The following is an 18,077-nucleotide window of genomic DNA, read 5'->3' on the forward strand; positions in this document are numbered from 1 at the left end:
TAGATGTACCTGAGCGATTTCCAGTGCCAGTCTAGTCTTGCATTCACAATTAAACTACAGAATACCGCTCTTAATTGTAGCTTTCATCTAATTTTAGTGCTTCAAAAAGCAGAAGAACCATTAGAATTGCACTGTGGCCCCCTGCACAATGCAAAGCATGGAAATTCATTCTGCAACTTGGGCATCAGCCCCCAAAACCTGTGCTTGAACTACAGCATACCTTCCAGAAGGGAATTTGCCCTCATTTCACCTTTTAATGTTGTCATTCACACCATACAATTTAGACATCCATTACCAATGAGCACTACAAGTGGGCAACAGGGTGGAGATTTCAGTGAGCTGGTTCTTACTAAATTCAGGCCTTAGAAGGAAGTAAAGGAGTGGTGATGTCTCACCTTCATTAACACCATGAAGCTGTGGTGCAAGGAACTTCGCTTAGACCAACAGGGTCACAGGGAGGTGCTGCTTCTTGTCTCCTGTCCTGCTCCTTGCCACTGCCTGGCTCCTTTGCATACACACAAGCATCAGGCGAGGTGGATACTGCAGGAGATGATTTCATCTGAAGCCACACGAACTCCCCAGACACACAGTCTGGTTCTCATGGTATATCCCAGGAGAGGCTTTTCTGGCACAGCAGGGACGGGAAGGCTGATGGTTTGTGGCACTCCCTTATGCCAAATCCCAGGAGAGAGCTCCTTCTACTTTGAATTTCCTCTGTTCACATAAAGCAAAAGGACAATCTGAGACATTGCTCTCAGTGTAGTTCAAAACACAGTTTGAAGTGTGAATTTTTCAATATTTGAAGCATTGGCTTTTATGATTTATTTATTGGTATTCCAGGACAAGCATCACAGAGTGTAGCTGGTGCCTACTCCAAATACAACAGCCATCATTGAATGAATAGCAATATGTTCACAGACATTTTGTCCATTGCTACACAGGTAAATTTTGTCTCTGTAATAACACAACGATACCAGCTGATAAGATGCTGAGAAACACTAAAAAAAAATATTACTCTGAAACATAACAGTTCATACTGTCTCATTTCTGGCAAAAGCATGTACTTTATGAACAGAACCTGCCTTCATACCAGTGTGACTCAGGCACAGGAGGTGTGCAGGGTTTGCTGTCTCTTATCCCTTGAGTCCACCTTGTAATATTGCTGGTATCCGTGTGTAACAGATAGTGTTGTGCACTGGGCTGGAAGATAATAAATAGATGTGAGCTGATGATTTACAGGAGGGTGCTTGGAACTCCTTGAACCACTAGGGAAGGGAAACTGCGCTAGTACAAGGTTGTGCTGTCAACCTCGCAGTAGTTTTTTCCTCTCTCCTGAGGGCAATTTCTCCGAGATATAACTTGCTTCCTGCCTCATCATCTGGAAATTCACAAATCAGAGGAATTGTGGTTAATTACTAAACTGGCTGATCCATAGATTTTTAGCTGTCAGAACCTGGGGGAGGGAAGGGAAGGGGCTGAATTGTTGTTTTTCTCAGAGAGGATTTCTCCTAAAGTGATGACATAACTCACATTAATGAAGATTGCAAATAGAAGACTTTTCTGATTATTTCCAGTTGTTGAAAGAATTGCTTATTTAAAATGCATTGCTTTCTTCTGTGCAGAAATGTCTTATTGCTCCAAACATCCCAAATAAATTCAGCCCTAAAACATCCATAACGAAGGATGAATGCATATTCAGGCTAACGCTGTGTGTGATCTCCTGATCATACAGTAGTTAAGTTATACAATCACAGTGATTTATGGTACTAAACTGTGGAGCCTCATATCTGTCAGGGGTGTGGGTAAAGGGGTGGAACTCTCATCAATCAAAAGACTGCACTTGTTCAGCATTGGGATAATTAAGGGAGACAGTAAAAAAGCATGAAATAATAATAAAGAAAAAATGAAATCCGAGTTTCTATTTGCATGGTGTTATTAAGCAATACAATGCTGAGCCACCTTTGCAAGAATCCTGCCTCCAAATCCACTTATTACCTCGTATCACTTGATATATGTGCTCTACATATTCATGCTGAGGGTATTTGGAGAGAATACACATACTGTCCTCAGCTTAAAAGACAGGATTACAAATAATGACCAATTTTCCAGTTTATTCCCTGACAGAGACAAAACAAGAAGGAAAAAAACCCACCAAACCAACCCCACAAGCAATTTTAAAGTGCATATTTCTGAACTTTCCCTCATCCCATCAGTGGTGGTTTTCTTCCGTCTCACCAGTATCAGGTAGAGGTAGCTGGGCATAATGAGGGGCTCGCAGAGGGGAACTGTATTAATCAAACAATGCTCCAAAAACCAGTTTAATTAACTGCATATTTTGTAAAAGCCACATTTCATTACTGTTTGTGAGGAAGATGGAAGCATGCACTGGAAACACTAATTCTAATTATTACTTCAAGTGGGAGGTTTTGGCACAAGGTCAAGGAATAATAGAAGAATGTGTGAATCTGTGCTACAGCGTAGCAGTAAAACTAATCATTTGAATAAAGGCAGTTGCTTTTTCTTGGACTGTCTGTGTGCTGTTCAATGTTCTGGATGAATCTAACACAATCAGCCTGTTCTCTGGTGTATATCCACTTCCTGCTGACTCAGGGCAGAGCTTGCCTCTTCTGCCATTTATTAAAATGAAACATTCCTATTAAAAGACCATTTTTCAGTGAGATGACCAAATAGATATTAGTAATGACATTATTAAAACTATTTTGTTTAAAAATGAACTGTCACATTGGTGTGTTGCAAAGCAACACAAACAAATCTATTTCATTTAGAGAGAGATTGCTTTGAAGAGCTGGATTTCTTTCTTTTCTATTAGAAGGTATTGCAGAGGGGATGTGATGTGTGCTCCAGGAAACCGCCAGCTTTTATTGCTATTAGAAAGGAGGAATACTGTTTCTAGTACTCTCCACAGCAAATAATGTATAATTCATGGATTTCATTAACATGCAAATATGATCCATGGTCTCCTATGTTTATATCTCATAATAATCTATTAATGGTTTTAAAAGTAAAGGATAATAGAAACATTTTGCATGAGTAGCATTTACTCCTGGTTCTCTGTGTTTTTCTCTAATTGTATAGTATAAGCATGTATAGAATTAAACCAGAAACAATGGAAATTAATTAACCTATCATTCTCAAATAAATATTTATTGAGCATAAGATCACATGCCCAATGATTTGTGACTCTGTAATGAAAGATCATATTACTATTACATGACAACATGCCTTAGAAAAACCTGTGCTGGGGGGGGGATGGAAAGGTACTTGTGTCAAAGCCACTGCTTGAAATGAATCTGGACTTGGAAATAGCATTTGTATTGAGATTCCAGCTCCCCCATCAAGCAAGAACAAGAAAACAAAGAAACATCAGATTCTCCCTGAAGACTTGGACTTTTCCTGTTTTCTTTGTAATAGCAGAAGGATAGGGAAGGTTTTCATCCTGATGCAACAAGAGTGCAGCCTTCCCCTGCTGATCCCCATGCAGCCGGTACCCCAGCTCCACCACTGAGCCCCTCATCTTTCCCTTCTTTCCCTCTTCCCGGGGAGGGGGATCTGCCCAGGTAGTGATTTCACTTCTGTATTCATCAAAAACCGCACAAAGAGAAGCAGTGCAGGACCTGGGCACATCTGCTCTGTGTAACAAAAATACATACAAAGCAACAGTGCTGTAGGCAACAATAAACCATTTTAATCAACTAATGGAAAGAAACATACTGCCAAGGACAGGTCTGATGATTTTCATATTACTACACCCCATAAGCACTGGACAGTATTTTAGGCCAGGGTCAAAGACCTTTTCTCTGAGGCTGAAGAGTTTGCCTGAGCATAAGGAATAAAAACAGATGTGCCAATCCCCACAGTATCTCTCTTTGTTTTTAATAAAAGATGTTCCTTCTGTCACATAATGATGGGAGGAATGATGGACTTGTAAACATTTACTAGCAAGTTAATATATAAAAGATGCATATACGAGGAATGAGCCCTTTATTTTAGCAGCTATTTCCTTCCAATGATGCTGATTGCTCAGAGAAATGAGAAAAAACTTCTTCAGGCTGGACTTAACCTCAGCATCCTTAGCTCACCCCTCCACACACTCCATGGTGTGTGGATCCTGACCACAAGCTTGTGTCAGTGTTTTAATCTTCTACTGGGATGACCTTTTTCAGGTGAACTTTGACTGAAAAAAGGCAGTCTCTTATCCACACTCTTGTATGTCACACCTTGATTCCATCTTCCTTCTCTCTGAAGCACAGAAGAACACTTGTAACCCTTCCAGAACTGAGAATTGCCTGGAAGCTACAGCTGTATGAATGAGAGGAGCTGGATGCTGGGTCAGCTCAGAAAACAGTTTATATTTCATTCATATTGACCTATACATGTGGAAAAAAACAATGGATTTGTTTAGTAAAGTCTACCTGTCAGTATAAAAAACTACCATCACATTCACAATGAACATAGGCTAATTCTACACAACCAAAGGAGCCTGTTGGTACAAGACACATCCCAGCTCATTACAGATTTCATTAATGAAATGAATGTATCAAGTTGATTCGATTTCAAAGCTCTGAGAAAAGTCAGGTCCACTCATACTGAAAAGTAGGGCTCAGGAATAAATTATTCAGCAGTTGATCGGCCTGAGACAAGCATTTCTCAAACACTTCTCAATACTTCAGCCAGAGCGACACGCTGAACTCTATTTTACTGTGAGGCTCCGAATGGCAATTAAGAGTCCTAAGCTGCATATAAACCCCAGTATGAACTACTTTTACAAGAACATTGTGTGTGAATCAAATTATGTTAGCTTTGGTTTGAAGAACTTAGAAATAATTGCCAATAAGTATTCATGTATAGGCCCAGTTTTTTGAGGCAAGTTACTTTAATTACTACTAGTGTCAGGAGGACGTGTAGGCGATTCTATTAGACTTAATGTGTTTAGTGAAGCTCCCTGAACTGTGGCTGCTTTATTTCTGTAGACGATGAAATATTGAATATATCTTTATTGTTCTTACTTTCTAAGATTGAAATCCCAACATTTGATGCTTTTTTTGCTTTCATAGAGAATACCATATGAAGCATAGTAACATATAATCATCAAAAAAAACTGAACATCATGTAGATTTGGGCTTCTATATATAGAAACATATCACACTTGTAACATAAATACCCTTCAAACTGCATGTATTTAGAGCTCTCTATATTCATACCCACACTTGGACCTTTAATGCAGCGATGTACAGGAGCCCTTCCATGAAAGGATGTGACTGGATAAAAAGGGAGAGAGGGAGGGAGAGAGGGAGGGAGGGAGAGAGGGAGGGAGGGAGGGAGGGAGGGAGGGAGGGAGGGAGGGAGGGAGGGAGGGAGGGAGGGAGGGAGGAAGGAAGGGAGGGAAAAGGTCCCTGAGAGGTGAATTTCATGGTCCTGAAAAGAGATAGAAAACCTTAGTAGCTTTTTCACTTCTAGCAACAATTTTTTTCTCAAATATGGAGTTTCTTGAACCCTCCATATCCAAATTATTAACACAATTATCAAGTAGATATCAGCTTCTAAGAAGTCATTTCAAGATCCTAGAATCCTAGAAGCATGGAATGGTTTGCATTGGAAGGGACCTTAAAGATCATCTAGCTCTAACCCCCCTATCACAAGCAGGCACACCTTCTACTCACTAGACCGGGTTGCTCCAAGCCCTGTCCAATGCAGCATCTTAGATGCAAAAAGTCCGATTTATAAATGCAAATGATCAAACCCCAGTATATATGCAAAGCAACCTTTCAAGTCATATGCTTGTAGATTTGCTTTCTTTTCTGTATTCCTTAACCACCAAGACCATACATCCACACAATTCCCAACACTGCTGTGACAGTCAAACCACCCAGAGCAAACTGCACAACCCACGAGATGCCAACATGCTGTGCTGAAGCTGAGAGATGGATAAGGCCACATCCTGCCTGGCCCAACATCATGCAGCAAGTGATCACTGCCTTCTCCCTCACGCAAGAACAGATCAAGCCAACAGGACCACTGAAGATATAAGGCAATAAAGGTAAAACAGTGCAGCACTTCATGGTAATCCATATTTCACATCACCCAATTCACCTTTATGTAGACTAACTCCTGAATATACACAATCTTGAACATGTCAATCCCATGTGAAGGTTTTACAGACATCTGCAAACATTCATCCTTCAGGGACCACAATACTTATGCGCTTTAGTGGTGTGATATGAATTAGCAGCTCCCCACTCTTCATTGCCACAATAAATCCACACAGAAAGAGCTGTTGGTATATACAACAACAGCCTGAAATAGAAGTAGTGAATTGCAGTTATAAAAATAAATTCCTAAAAAGAAAGAAGAAGAGAAAAGGAGACGAATGTTCTAATCTTACCTTCATCATAATCTTATTAGCATTTCTCAGTGAGTAGTTCAAGTATCAGTCTATACTCTTATGAATCTGTCTCATAAATATGTCAAGTGCAAAGTATAGTTATTTTAATAGTCTGTGTTGGTGGGCCATCATGGATTTAATTAAGAGACAACTAGTGTATGAAATATGACACAAAAGCACCAAACTAAATGGAGAAATGTTTTACTGCAGATTTAAATCAGGGACACAGAAGTAATGATGATCTGGCCTTAGAAATCCTACTTAAATTTAATTAATGCAGACCAGCGCAGACCTGTTCATATAGGAACAAAAAATAGAGGCATTAAAAATAATGATTTAAGCGATACTGTGTTATTTATAAAGACATTTGCATTATCTCCAACTGCATTATGTTATTTATAAATGTGTGTTGCTTTGTGGCTCTTCAATTAAATAAAAAAGGCTGGAAATGCAGGTCCACTAAAAATTAGTTAAAACATGACTTGCAGTTACTCCATTTTCCAAAATGAAGCCTTTATTGAGCTTCCTGCCTTCTTTGGAAGGGTCTCCCAATGCTCAAATCATTCTGCCAAAATTGCCAATGTCTTCCTAAGGTTGCAATGAAAATTGCGTTCTTTTCCACCCAAATGTGCTCTTTCTCCACCTTCTCAAAGAGCCAAAGCATAATCAGCACTGTAAATATGCAGGTTTAGATCTTCAAGCACTGCACAGTCTTTCCTGCTGCCATTTTGGTGCAATTTTGACTTCATGGGAGATTTGACAAGATACAATTTCTTTAAGAAGCAATGCAAGGGCACATATTTTCCCATTGAGATTCCTTACTACCTAGATGAGTTTAGCACTATGTTAGAAAGAAAGAATCCAGTAATTCCATGAAACTACTCCAACGCCTCTATCCCATCCTGGAAAATCATTGACCGACAACAACCTCAGTTGCACTGGTGTTGAAAGTAAGGTTTACTATTGATTTGTAAGGGCACAGAAGCAGACTCTGAACATACACTGTTAAATATATGCCTGTCTGACTGCAAGAACTGATGCCTCAGCCTCCTATAGGGACTATATTTATACATTATTTCCATGTCTAAGCCTTTCCATGTTATGAATCTGATCCAGCAGGTTCTAGCTATCGCATGTTAACTTCCTCAATTCAAGTGGCTTCCAGTCATTTAGATTAGAATCATCTCTAATTGGTTGGTTGCTCTGGCAGGCAGTTAAAGTATTCATAGATTTTATTAACCTTTTATTACTAAAAAGAGGAGAAGAAAGACAGTGGCCGGAAAGCATCGTTAAGTGAACTTCATCCCTATTTTGAGAACACTCCGAGCTGTGGACTAACTGCTCTCCAAACACCACCGTATGGAGTGCCAGCAATGTAATAAAAACTGTAAATTGACACAAAAATGAAAGTGCTTGGGAGAAATAAATTCAGAACTACTTTTATTTTTTGGTGAAGAAAACATCAAAGGTTTGCAACTGAGCCTCGAAGGCAAAACTGCATAAAAGGAGAGTGCCTATAGTTTCGAAATATTTTTCTCTTTAATGAACAGTTGAAAATATCCATAAATCTCTTCCAGTATCTGTATTTAAAAAGCAGTCAAGTCTTTTGTGCTTGACATGTTTATAGTAAATCTATTCTCATCTGTTTTGTTTGCATAAATTGTCCAAAAGTTCATCCTGTCTTGGCTGTCTTTCAGTATTCATTAGTATTGAAGTCATTTGGGGAGTAAATGAAGGGTAAAAATGCCCAGGAATTGAGATAATGCATAGAAAGGACCAGACTTCTGATGACTAACAAGAACAAACATAGCTTTATTCAGCTAAATTCACAGAAATTTGTTTCTTATTGCCAGGGATGAACTAAACAGGATAAATTTTGTGTGCAAGATCATAATAAATAAATAAGGGCAATCAGGAGGAAATTCTGAATAATATATGAGAAGGTAACAATATAATCCCAAATAGGTATTTATATGGATACCTCACTAATCAAATAGCCTCTCTCAGAGGTCTGCTGTGAGCCATCACCTGTACTTAGCACCTTCCTCTGATAATAGGAAGAATTACAGTGCAGAAACACAATGTCAACCCCAGCCTTGCACCTCCTTCCTCAATTAAGGAGACAGATACAACAAAAATGAAGAAAATGCTACTGAAGAAGTACTGCCACACGAGTACAGCCTGAAGCATGGGGCTGCACAGCACAGAGCCCCCACATTCCCATAGGACAGAGCATGAGGGTACCCCTAGCCTCCAGTGCTCATCCTGGCTTGGCTGTTCCTTGGAACCCATCGCCTCTTCCCATGCCCCTGCCCCAGCTGTGCTTGGCTGAGCCTCGTGGGTGCTTGCGGGAGGCTGTGCCAGCATGGCCCCCTCCCATCGGGGAGGCAGGAACAAACACTGAGCTTTCATCTTCTCCACAAACACTCCCAAATTCAAAAGCTTCCTCTCAGGAATAATTAGAGCCACTTTGGGCGGTGTTGGAGCATCTAAACACATTTTAGGTTACTTTTAGCACAAAGTAGTCACTTGATAAGAAGGGCTGAAGATCAAGGACATAATTTGCTCAGTTACTCAAGTAATCAAGAGGTGAATAGATCAGAAACAACCCTACAGCTGCATTGCAACCAGAGAAACAAGGAAAAGTAAAGCTTTCCAGTCTAGACTCCTGTAGAATCAAACATGAAGATGTGCAGGCAGAAATTTACCCGTGTCTACTCCCTGCACAACATGTTCATTAGGTTTACAAATAAGAGGACACTGTATCTCTTAGCCTCAGGGCCTGGTTTCTCTGATTTCCATTCAAAGTCTTGTTGACAGTGGGGTTTGTTCACATACAATGGCTTCGCAAGGAGTTTCCGAGAGTAACTTACATTCCCAGCAAGCTCCCCACACCTCAGCATCAAAAACGATTTGCAGAATTCAGTATTTAACAAACAAGTTTGAGATCTGCAGTAATTAAATTAGCAAGATAATTAGCATGATATTTAAGGTTAGCACTCACAAGTAGGTTAATTATATCCTAGCCCAAATTCCTGTTTTCATTTCACTTGATGCATGTTGCAATAACAGCGAAAGTAAAGCCACACTTGCAGAGGTGGCAGACAAGGCAGCACGTTATCACCAAAGGTATCAGAGACTAAATGTATGCTTCTGAGGGAACGTTTCTCCAACATACATCCTTAGAATCATAGAATCACAGAATGGTTTGGGTTGGAAAGGGCCTTGAAGTCATCCAGTTTCAACCACCTGCCATGGGCAGGGACATGTCCCACTAGACCATGTCACAGAAGAACCTGTAGAGCTTTATACTCTTCACATCCCAGCAGCTGTCCATCCTTTAGGGTGAATTCCCTTCAATAACATTTCAGATCTGTATAAAGAAATGTTTTCTACAGGGCTTGTAGGATTTCTTAGCTTCAACACTTCCTGTAGCTCTCTAAAGTTAATGGCAAAAGAGACAGCTTTCGATGTTTCATAAAGAATTCAGGCCACACGCACAGCTCCTGCATACAAGACTGCAGACCCAAAGCAATGCATAGAGCTGATGTTCCCTCTGATTGAAGTTCCACGGGATTACTTCATGTTTGCTCTAATGAAACTAAGAACAAAACTTTTGCAATTAGCAGCAGGATGGTTGTAGAGAATCAGGCTCTTCATCAGGGGCTGCAGCATTTGGACAAGGGGTGATGGGTTCACACTGAAGCAGGGGAAGTTCAGGTTAGATCTAAGGCAGAAGCTCTTCCCTGTGAGGGTGCTGAGGCGCTGGCACAGGGTGCCCAGAGAAGCTGTGGCTGCCGCATCCCTGGCAGTGTTCAAGGCCAGGTTGGACACAGGGGCTTGGAGCAACCTGCTCTAGTGTGAGGTGTCCTTGCCTGTGGCAGGGGTTGGAACTGGATGAGCTGAAGGTCCTTTCCAACACAAACCAGTCTGGGATTCTATGCAAGTATTACAACAAAGTTTTAAGCAGTTATTTAGCAGTTATTTGTGGCAATAGGACACATCATCCGGCTTCACTCAGAGCTATTTTGCTAACCTGTCAAGCCGATATGACCATGGGCTCTGACAAACTGGGAAGCACAGCACAGTGCTCCCTGGCCTTTTGTTCAGCAGCAAGCTAATGCTGTTTGGTGGAAATGCGCTGAAGATTTCTGGTAGCAGAGCAAACATTTTTCAAAGCATGTGAATGCTGTTTCCTCTTCTGCCTGACAGAGCTCGTGTATTCATCATCTCAGTGTATCAGAGCTCAGGGCCAAACTTCCCAGACCCTGACACAAGGGGCTGATGGACTAAAACCCACAAACGGGGATGAGCTTCTAATTTTCAGCCTCTAAACCAAAGGAAGTTGAGACCTCAAACACTGCTGGACACGCTGGTATTTTTATATACAAATCTCATTTGGACAGCATGTGTCATCTGTAACCATCACATCCACCCCAGCTCCTTGTTCCCTCGAATGTGGAGTGGTAAAGCTGTTGTTGAGAAAAGAAAACAGACTCATCGGTCTCCAGGGAAGGAGGGAGGTCAGGATTGTAAGGGACAGCTGAATAAGATGCTTTGTGTCAAATTTGTCCTGCTACCGTTTTGCTGTGCAAAAGGATGGATCTGGAATTCTTATCACTGCCTACAGAGGATGTGCTTTTATATACAGCTATGAGTATAAAAATCAATCTTCTGAGCAAAAGGAGTCACCTTTTCAACCAGAGCTCGCCACAACAACTGGCTTTCAGGTTGTGCAATGTGAGAAACTCACAGCAAACTCAGCGGAAAAGCAGTTTTCTGACTTTTTGAAGCCTCATGATTTTACCCAGCGTTGGGTTCTCTTTGCTTGTTTGTTTCATTCGTTGCGTTACTGCAGCGTGGGGCTGTTATTTGCTCAATTATTTGCTCATTTTGACACAGCATTACAAAACGCCAACTCGCTGATGCCTGCTGGCCCCTGCTGATAAGGAGCCTCACAAGAAAGGAGCCGGAGGAAAATCAGTCTCTGTCCCTTTGAAAAATTAGTTGAAGGGATTTCACATTTTTACTTCCCCAAAGAGACACTGCAACCATTTCTCTTCCCTTCTTATTTATTGTTCACACGACCACAGCATAAACGTACGCTTCCCTACCCCACATAGTGCCACAGACAGAGCTCTCTCCTGTATCATTTCCCAGAGCACAGAGTAGGGATGCTCTGGGCTGCGCTGTATTTGCACAAGCAACTGCTGTGAGTAGACATGCAAGTGGAGCAAGTGATTTGAAAAGGCAGTGAGATACCCAACCAGTAATTGTGTGCACAATTACTATGATTACACATGTAATCATGGTCATTGTGCTTCCAAATGATGCATGTGCTCTCCTAAAAATTCACTGCTATATCACTAAAATTAATGGGAGCTTTGCTGTCAATTTGAACTGATGGAGGACCAAGTGTGGCGTCTTGGAGCTGTAATCTTGTGTCCAATTTTTGTATCCCAAATGCTACATTTTCAGAGTATATTGAAACAGTAAAGGAGGGAGGGAGACATAGCTTCTTAGTGTATCTAGGTGTATATTCATTATGCATTCATTAATAAATTATCATTTTTAATAGGGTTCTGGATTTGAGTCAAACTCTGCTGCCATTAGGAGAAAAGCAGGGCTCTGGATCAAGACTTCTTTCTTTCATGTTTCCAATTAGCTTGGGTTATACAGCTGTGGGTGCATTTTCTCATGGCAAAACCTTTGCTTTTTGGCTGCTTTGCCTTTCAAGAGTTAAACGGGATTTTGCAGAGAAGATGCTGTGTGATGTCGTGGGTACGGTGAAACGTAGTATTCCACATCTTGTCTTTGTCCATGCTCTAACAATGTGTATTAACTGTCTTACTATTGTCTCTTTTTCAGAGTAGTTTACAGCCCTGTAGTTCCAGCTGTTTTATTCTAAAACTCTAAAACCCTATCACTAGGGAGTTCTGTGTAATTGCCCATAATATGCACCACATTATCCATTTCAGGAACTGTGCTGAAAGACAGCAGCAATAAGGGGTTTTCTAAAGGCAGTCTGGTTTACACTAATGGATCTAACAGGAAGGAAATGCAATTTGAAAGAAGCTGATGCATATGTTCTATTGTTGAATATAATGTTTGATTTAATTATTAACTGTCTGTGATGGAAAGTCAGATCCTGCTCAGTTCTGCTTACACTTTGGTACGCTGCTCCCAGTAAAACCAGACAAGATTCAGTCTGAGGATTCAAGAGTTCTTTGTAAAACACTGACATTTAATTGTGCTTTTATCAAATATCAGCTGAGGAACCTCAGTCGCATGCCTCATCCATACAGGCTGCCTTGCTTTTATCAAGCGAAACGTACAATATAGGAGCTGACTTTCCTTTTCCCCTTGTGTAAATCAGAAGATGCTCCAAGTTTAACTCTCTGTTGTGATTATTTAAATAAATATGATCCAAACTGAGTTCATATTCACCGCTGTTCCTGACCTATCCACTTCTATTTTCCTTTGCACTTCCTTTCATATACATAGCACTGCAGCCAATCTACTTCTGTATCACTGAGAAATCACACAATAGACCCAAGTGGTTTTTTAAGAAGGAGTTAAAATGTGCTGGCATGACTTACCTATCCTTCCTTTATCAGGGAAGGGAGGATTTGGCAGCCAATTTCAGTCCAATTCTATAATTGGTGTTTTGTGCTGTCTAGTAAATTGTTGCATTGTGTTACAAAGGTCCCTAATTCCGTGTGTGGGTGTTAACATGGGGTAAGGAAGGAATTCATTATGAAGAACTCTTACCTGAAATTCCATTATCTTTTCCTCACCATGGTGACTCCGACCAAACTCATTCATGTGGCGTAATCTGGAAAGGAACAGGTGCCGATGCTAAACTGCTGCATTTTCAGGGGAGTTTAAAGGTAAAAATCACAGCTCTCCTGCATGATTCACACAAACCCAGGAGTTTCACACCACTACTAAATAAAATAATGGAGCAACATCATTTCAGTTTCGTGCTTTGTATCTGTCTGGTGAGATTATCATCTTTGACACTATCTTAAGCAGATGCAGCACTGGAGTTGAAATTAAGCAATAGTAACGATATTTGGAGTGCATCCAGAATGATCTTCATTGTTTGTGAGAGTAGCTTCCACAGCATTATTTGATCCATAACTTCTCACCTTTTGTTAAACATACCTTTTCCCCATGTAGTGCACACAACATTAACTCTGTGGGGCGCATCTTCCTTTGCAAACTCCAAAGGGATCAGCTGCTTTTCTCAGGAGGGTAACAGAAAGAAAGGAAGTTCCCAGGAAACACACCACCACGCCTCAAACACCGAACTGATTTAGACAGCTTAGGAAAATAGAGAGACCCCTTCCACTGCCTATTCGCCCCATTGGTGTCAGTCAGCAGACTTCAGCCAAAGAGTATGAAAGAGCCGCTGCATCAAAATCCACCCTAGATTTACCTGGAGACCTCTGTCTGTAATCTGTTCTCTGGTGTGAGGAGCAGGGCCTGGAGCACAAGTGTGATGGGGAACGGCTGAGGGACCTGGGGGGGTCAGTCTGGAGAAGAGAAGGCTCAGGGGGGACCTGATCGCTCCCTACAACTGCCTGACAGGAGGATGGAGCCAGGAGGGGCTGGGCTCTGCTGCCAAGGAACAAGGGATGGGACAAGAGGAAACAGCCTCAAGCTGCACCAGGGCAGGTTTAGATGGAGCTGAGGAACAATTCCTTCCCCAGAGGGTGCTCAGGCATTGGAACAGGCTGCCCAGGGCAGAGCTGGAGTCACCGTCCCTGCAAGTGTTCACACACCGTGGAGACGAGGCCTCAGTGCCATGGGTTAGTGGTGGCCTTGGCAGTGGTGGCCTTGGCAGTGCTGTGAATGGTTGGACTTGACTAGCTCATCCTCCTCTCTCAGCCATGCCAGAACCCATCTGGCCTGAGCATGCCTAGTGATGCTCAGTACAGTAAGAGCTGATGCGACCAGTCCACCCACCACTTCCCTTCTCTTCTCAACGTGCAGTCCCCTGCTTAGTCTCCATCCTGAAGTTGAGAAGAAGAGAAGGGAAGTGGTTGGGGTTGCTGGAGTAGGCACATCCAAGAAGGAGACTGAAAAGCACGCAGTGGCTGCACAGAAGAGCAGTTGAAAGAGGGTGCTGTGGAAATCATATTCATAGGAGAAAAGAACTGAACTCATGCAGGTGTTTCTCCATTTCTACCGTGACTCCTTTCAGCAGCAAACCAGGTGAGGTTGCTGCATGCTAATCAGGAAAAGAACATCTGAAATATGCATCTGCACACGAGCATCTGTGCAGAGCTTCTCCAAACCAGATCTCAAGTGCATCTTCTTTTTCCTGCGTGGGCCTCTTTTGTACTTTGTTGTGCCAAGAGGCTTGTTTTGCATAGGTGGAGAGACCCCCATCCACCAGCCATCAGGGAGTGCTATTAATATGCAACATCTTGAATGCAGGAGCTGAATGACAAGCTGGCAGAGTTTGAGCCTGGGTGGTCCAAGTTTATGTCTCTCCCCGAAGAGACGAAAAGCCCCTTCCCAAACTCTCTGCCAAACTGTGCAAGGGATGAAAGGAAGGAGAATGGGAAACCTATATCTCTGCTTCTCTATTCTCAATATCTTCACACTGTCATTTCTGGCTACCGGAAATGTGAATGGCTGATTTCACATAGTTTGCTGCTGAACTTCAATGTCAAGCAGCACATGATAACAGAGATATGGAACAGGGTTTTTCTCCTTAAACTGCTTGTGGAAGAAATTGGAAATAATCATTAGGCTTTTCTTACATTGTCCTTTGGATTCATGGATCGTTCCCTATCTTCTGTCTGAAATGTCCCTACAGGATTAAGTTAAATTAAGTGGGGGGCTGGACTCTGCTTGTGCAAATGAGCTGCACTTGCTGAGACATTCACCTGATTCCTCCTGTGTCAAAAGTCATTGGACTTTGCTGTCATATCACATCACATAACTGTGCTGTGCTTTGCCTGAGGAACTAGTGCCTTAAATATGGATCTTTGGCCTTCCCCAGCTGTTCAGCTTTGGGATGTGTTGGAAAAGACCTTTAAGATCATCAAGTCCAGCTGCTTGCCAAGGCCACCACTAACCCACATCACTAAGAGACAGACAAACACAGATGAGCCTCCGTGTGTCCACCCATTAGTGGCAATGTCTACCGTACAAGCAAGACAAGCCCACCACACACAGAGACCTTTCCTTGGTGCAGCCATTCCACGTCTCAATGGCAGCGTGGAGTTAGGATCTGGTTTTGCTGTCCTGATCCCAACCAGCTGGGACATACCAAGCCATGAGTGTCAGACCAGCAGCTCCACAGCAGCATCCTTGCGACAGCCTGATCAGCAAACGGCTCCACACAGCATTCTAAAGGGAACAGCAAACTGGGCTTCTTCAGATACCAGCTGTTACCCTGGCATCACTGTGCATGCCTTTGTCATTCCCTGAATCCCTGCCCACTGCACAACTCTTGGAATGAGTTGAAATGACTTTTGGGATGTTTTCCTCTTGCCTTAAAGGACTCATCTGCTTTGTTTTTCCCTCAGTCACAGCAGAACACAGAAAATGGTCTACATGGAAAATAGAAAGAATAGTTGCTATGTAAATTGGAGGTTGTGTCAGCCAAATTAATTTGTTAATTTAATGTCTAAAAATCATTTTGTATTCCACATTCCACAGAAAGACAGATTTATAATCTTTCTGATGGAAATGTAGTTTCTCCACATTCAACCCATGTTTTAACTGTTCCAACCATTTTTCACCCTCCCACTAAGCAAGTTCATTTACAAATGAGGCTTATCAATCACAAGGGAAATTACATCTTTTATTCCTTATTCTGAGATTGAAGTCCTATCCCTTTCCTGGGAAGATTATGTGGTATCTTACCATAAATTCCTTTCAATTCAGGAAGCAGGGTCCATTGGGAAGGTCAGACAAATGCTGCCAAAGGAATAAAATTACTAGCCCCAATGTACTGAGGAAACCCCAGTTACAGACTGTGGAGTAAGGTGGAACAAATACATATTTCTATAATGCCACAGAAAATACAACCTTGTGTAAAATTCTGTCATGCAAATGTGTTAAAATTTAGGTGATTTATTAAGAGTCCCATAAGCCAGACAAGCTCTTCATAGGGTTGGTCATGCTCCTGCAGGAGGGGTGAGCAACAAACTCACTGATACTTTCAGGTTGGGAAATACCCATCTGAAGAAAGAAATCAAAGCTTTGGATCACACATTCAAGGGCTTCTCACTGAGACAGAGCTGAAATAATCTGAACTAAAATTCCTAGGTATTGAATAAACACCACAGCAGCACAGATGCTGGCAGCAGGAACTTGGACTGCAACATCAAGCATCCTTTCTGTGAGCACACTATGGTGTTGGCTAATTACGACACCTCTGTGTATTGCCAATATCATAGAATCCCAGGCTGGTTTGGGTTGGAAAGGACCTTAAAGATCATCCAGTTCCAAACCCTGCCACGGGCAGGGACACCTCACACTAGAGCAGGTGGCTGCAAGCCCCTGTGTCGAACCTGGCCTTGAACACTGCCAGGGATGGGGCAGCCACAGCTTCTCTGGGCACCCTGTGCCAGCGCCTCAGCACCCTCACAGGGAAGAGCTTCTGCCTTAGATCTAACCTGAGCTTCCCTTGTTTCAGTGTGAACCCATCACCCCTTGTCCTATCGCTGCAGCCCCAGATGAAGAGTCCCTCCCCAGCATCCTTGTAGCCTCTTTCAGACACTGGAAGCTGCTCTGAGGTCTCCACGCAGCTTCTCTTCTCCAGGCTGAACAGTTCCAGTGTTCTCAGCCTGTCTCCATACAGGAGGTGCTCCAGCCCCTGATCACCCTCGTGGCCTCCTCTGCACTTGCTGCAACAGCTCCATGTCCTGCTGTTGTTGAGGACACCAGCACTGTACACAGTGCTGCAAGTGGGGTCTCACCAGAGCAGAGTGGAGGGGCAGAATCACCTCCCTTGATCTGCTGCTCTCACTCCTGTTGATGCAGCCCCTGATGTCCTTACAAACATCCTGCTCTTTCTATGAGCCACAGTGGCTTCACACCAATAGGGAGAACTGGAGAAACATATCTCAGAATTAAACCACAGCCTCCTTCTTGACTCTCTTGTGGGGCAGGAGCTCCCAAATGCTGCACACAGCCACAGGCTAGGGGCTATTTTAATGACACCAGATAGACTCTATTTACCCAGCTGATGGTGTCCGCTGATGCCACTACAGTGGGGAATAACTCTTCCCTAAACTAACTGTCAGCAAGACAGATGTGGATTTCCTTAAAATAATAGAGGTCTGAAAAGAAAAAGATATTGATTTAGGCTCTCTTGTCAATCACAGGAAAGAAGAACAGCCCAGCAGCTATAATATAAGGGGAGTTTGTAACAGAAGGTGCTTTTACTTCTAAAGACCAGCAGATATAGTTGGTTTTCCTGTTGATTGGATGCTTCCAAAGGTTCCTTCTGAGATAAAATATTTTGCTGGAGACAAGCAAGACCAAGAGAAGTTTTCCACTGGGCCAAAATAAAATGGTTCCATCAGTAACATCATTAGCACCTTCAAAGACAAAGCAGGAAGAGCTGAGCAATATGGGCTTGGTGGGCAACTGGTATCTCTTGCCTTGCGCAGATCCCTCAGCCACTGTTGGCACTGATGCATTGCCT

General features: G+C 42.4%; 1 long non-coding RNA gene across 1 annotated transcript; it reads right to left on the reverse strand.

The window, feature by feature from the left end:
* Positions 1–807: 807 nt before the first annotated feature.
* Positions 808–13,790, reverse strand: LOC134157348 (uncharacterized). The gene is made up of 2 exons (XR_009962292.1): positions 13,169–13,790; positions 808–4,388 (listed from the first exon to the last, which is right to left on the reverse strand). It is a non-coding gene; the product is annotated as an uncharacterized LOC134157348 (long non-coding RNA).
* Between the last annotated feature and the right edge of the window lie 4,287 nt (positions 13,791–18,077).

Source organism: Pezoporus occidentalis, unplaced genomic scaffold (genome assembly GCF_034315485.1).
Source record: "Pezoporus occidentalis ecotype Australia unplaced genomic scaffold, CSIRO_AGI_Poc_V1 ctg94, whole genome shotgun sequence".
Classification (NCBI taxonomy): Eukaryota; Metazoa; Chordata; class Aves; order Psittaciformes; family Psittacidae; genus Pezoporus; species Pezoporus occidentalis.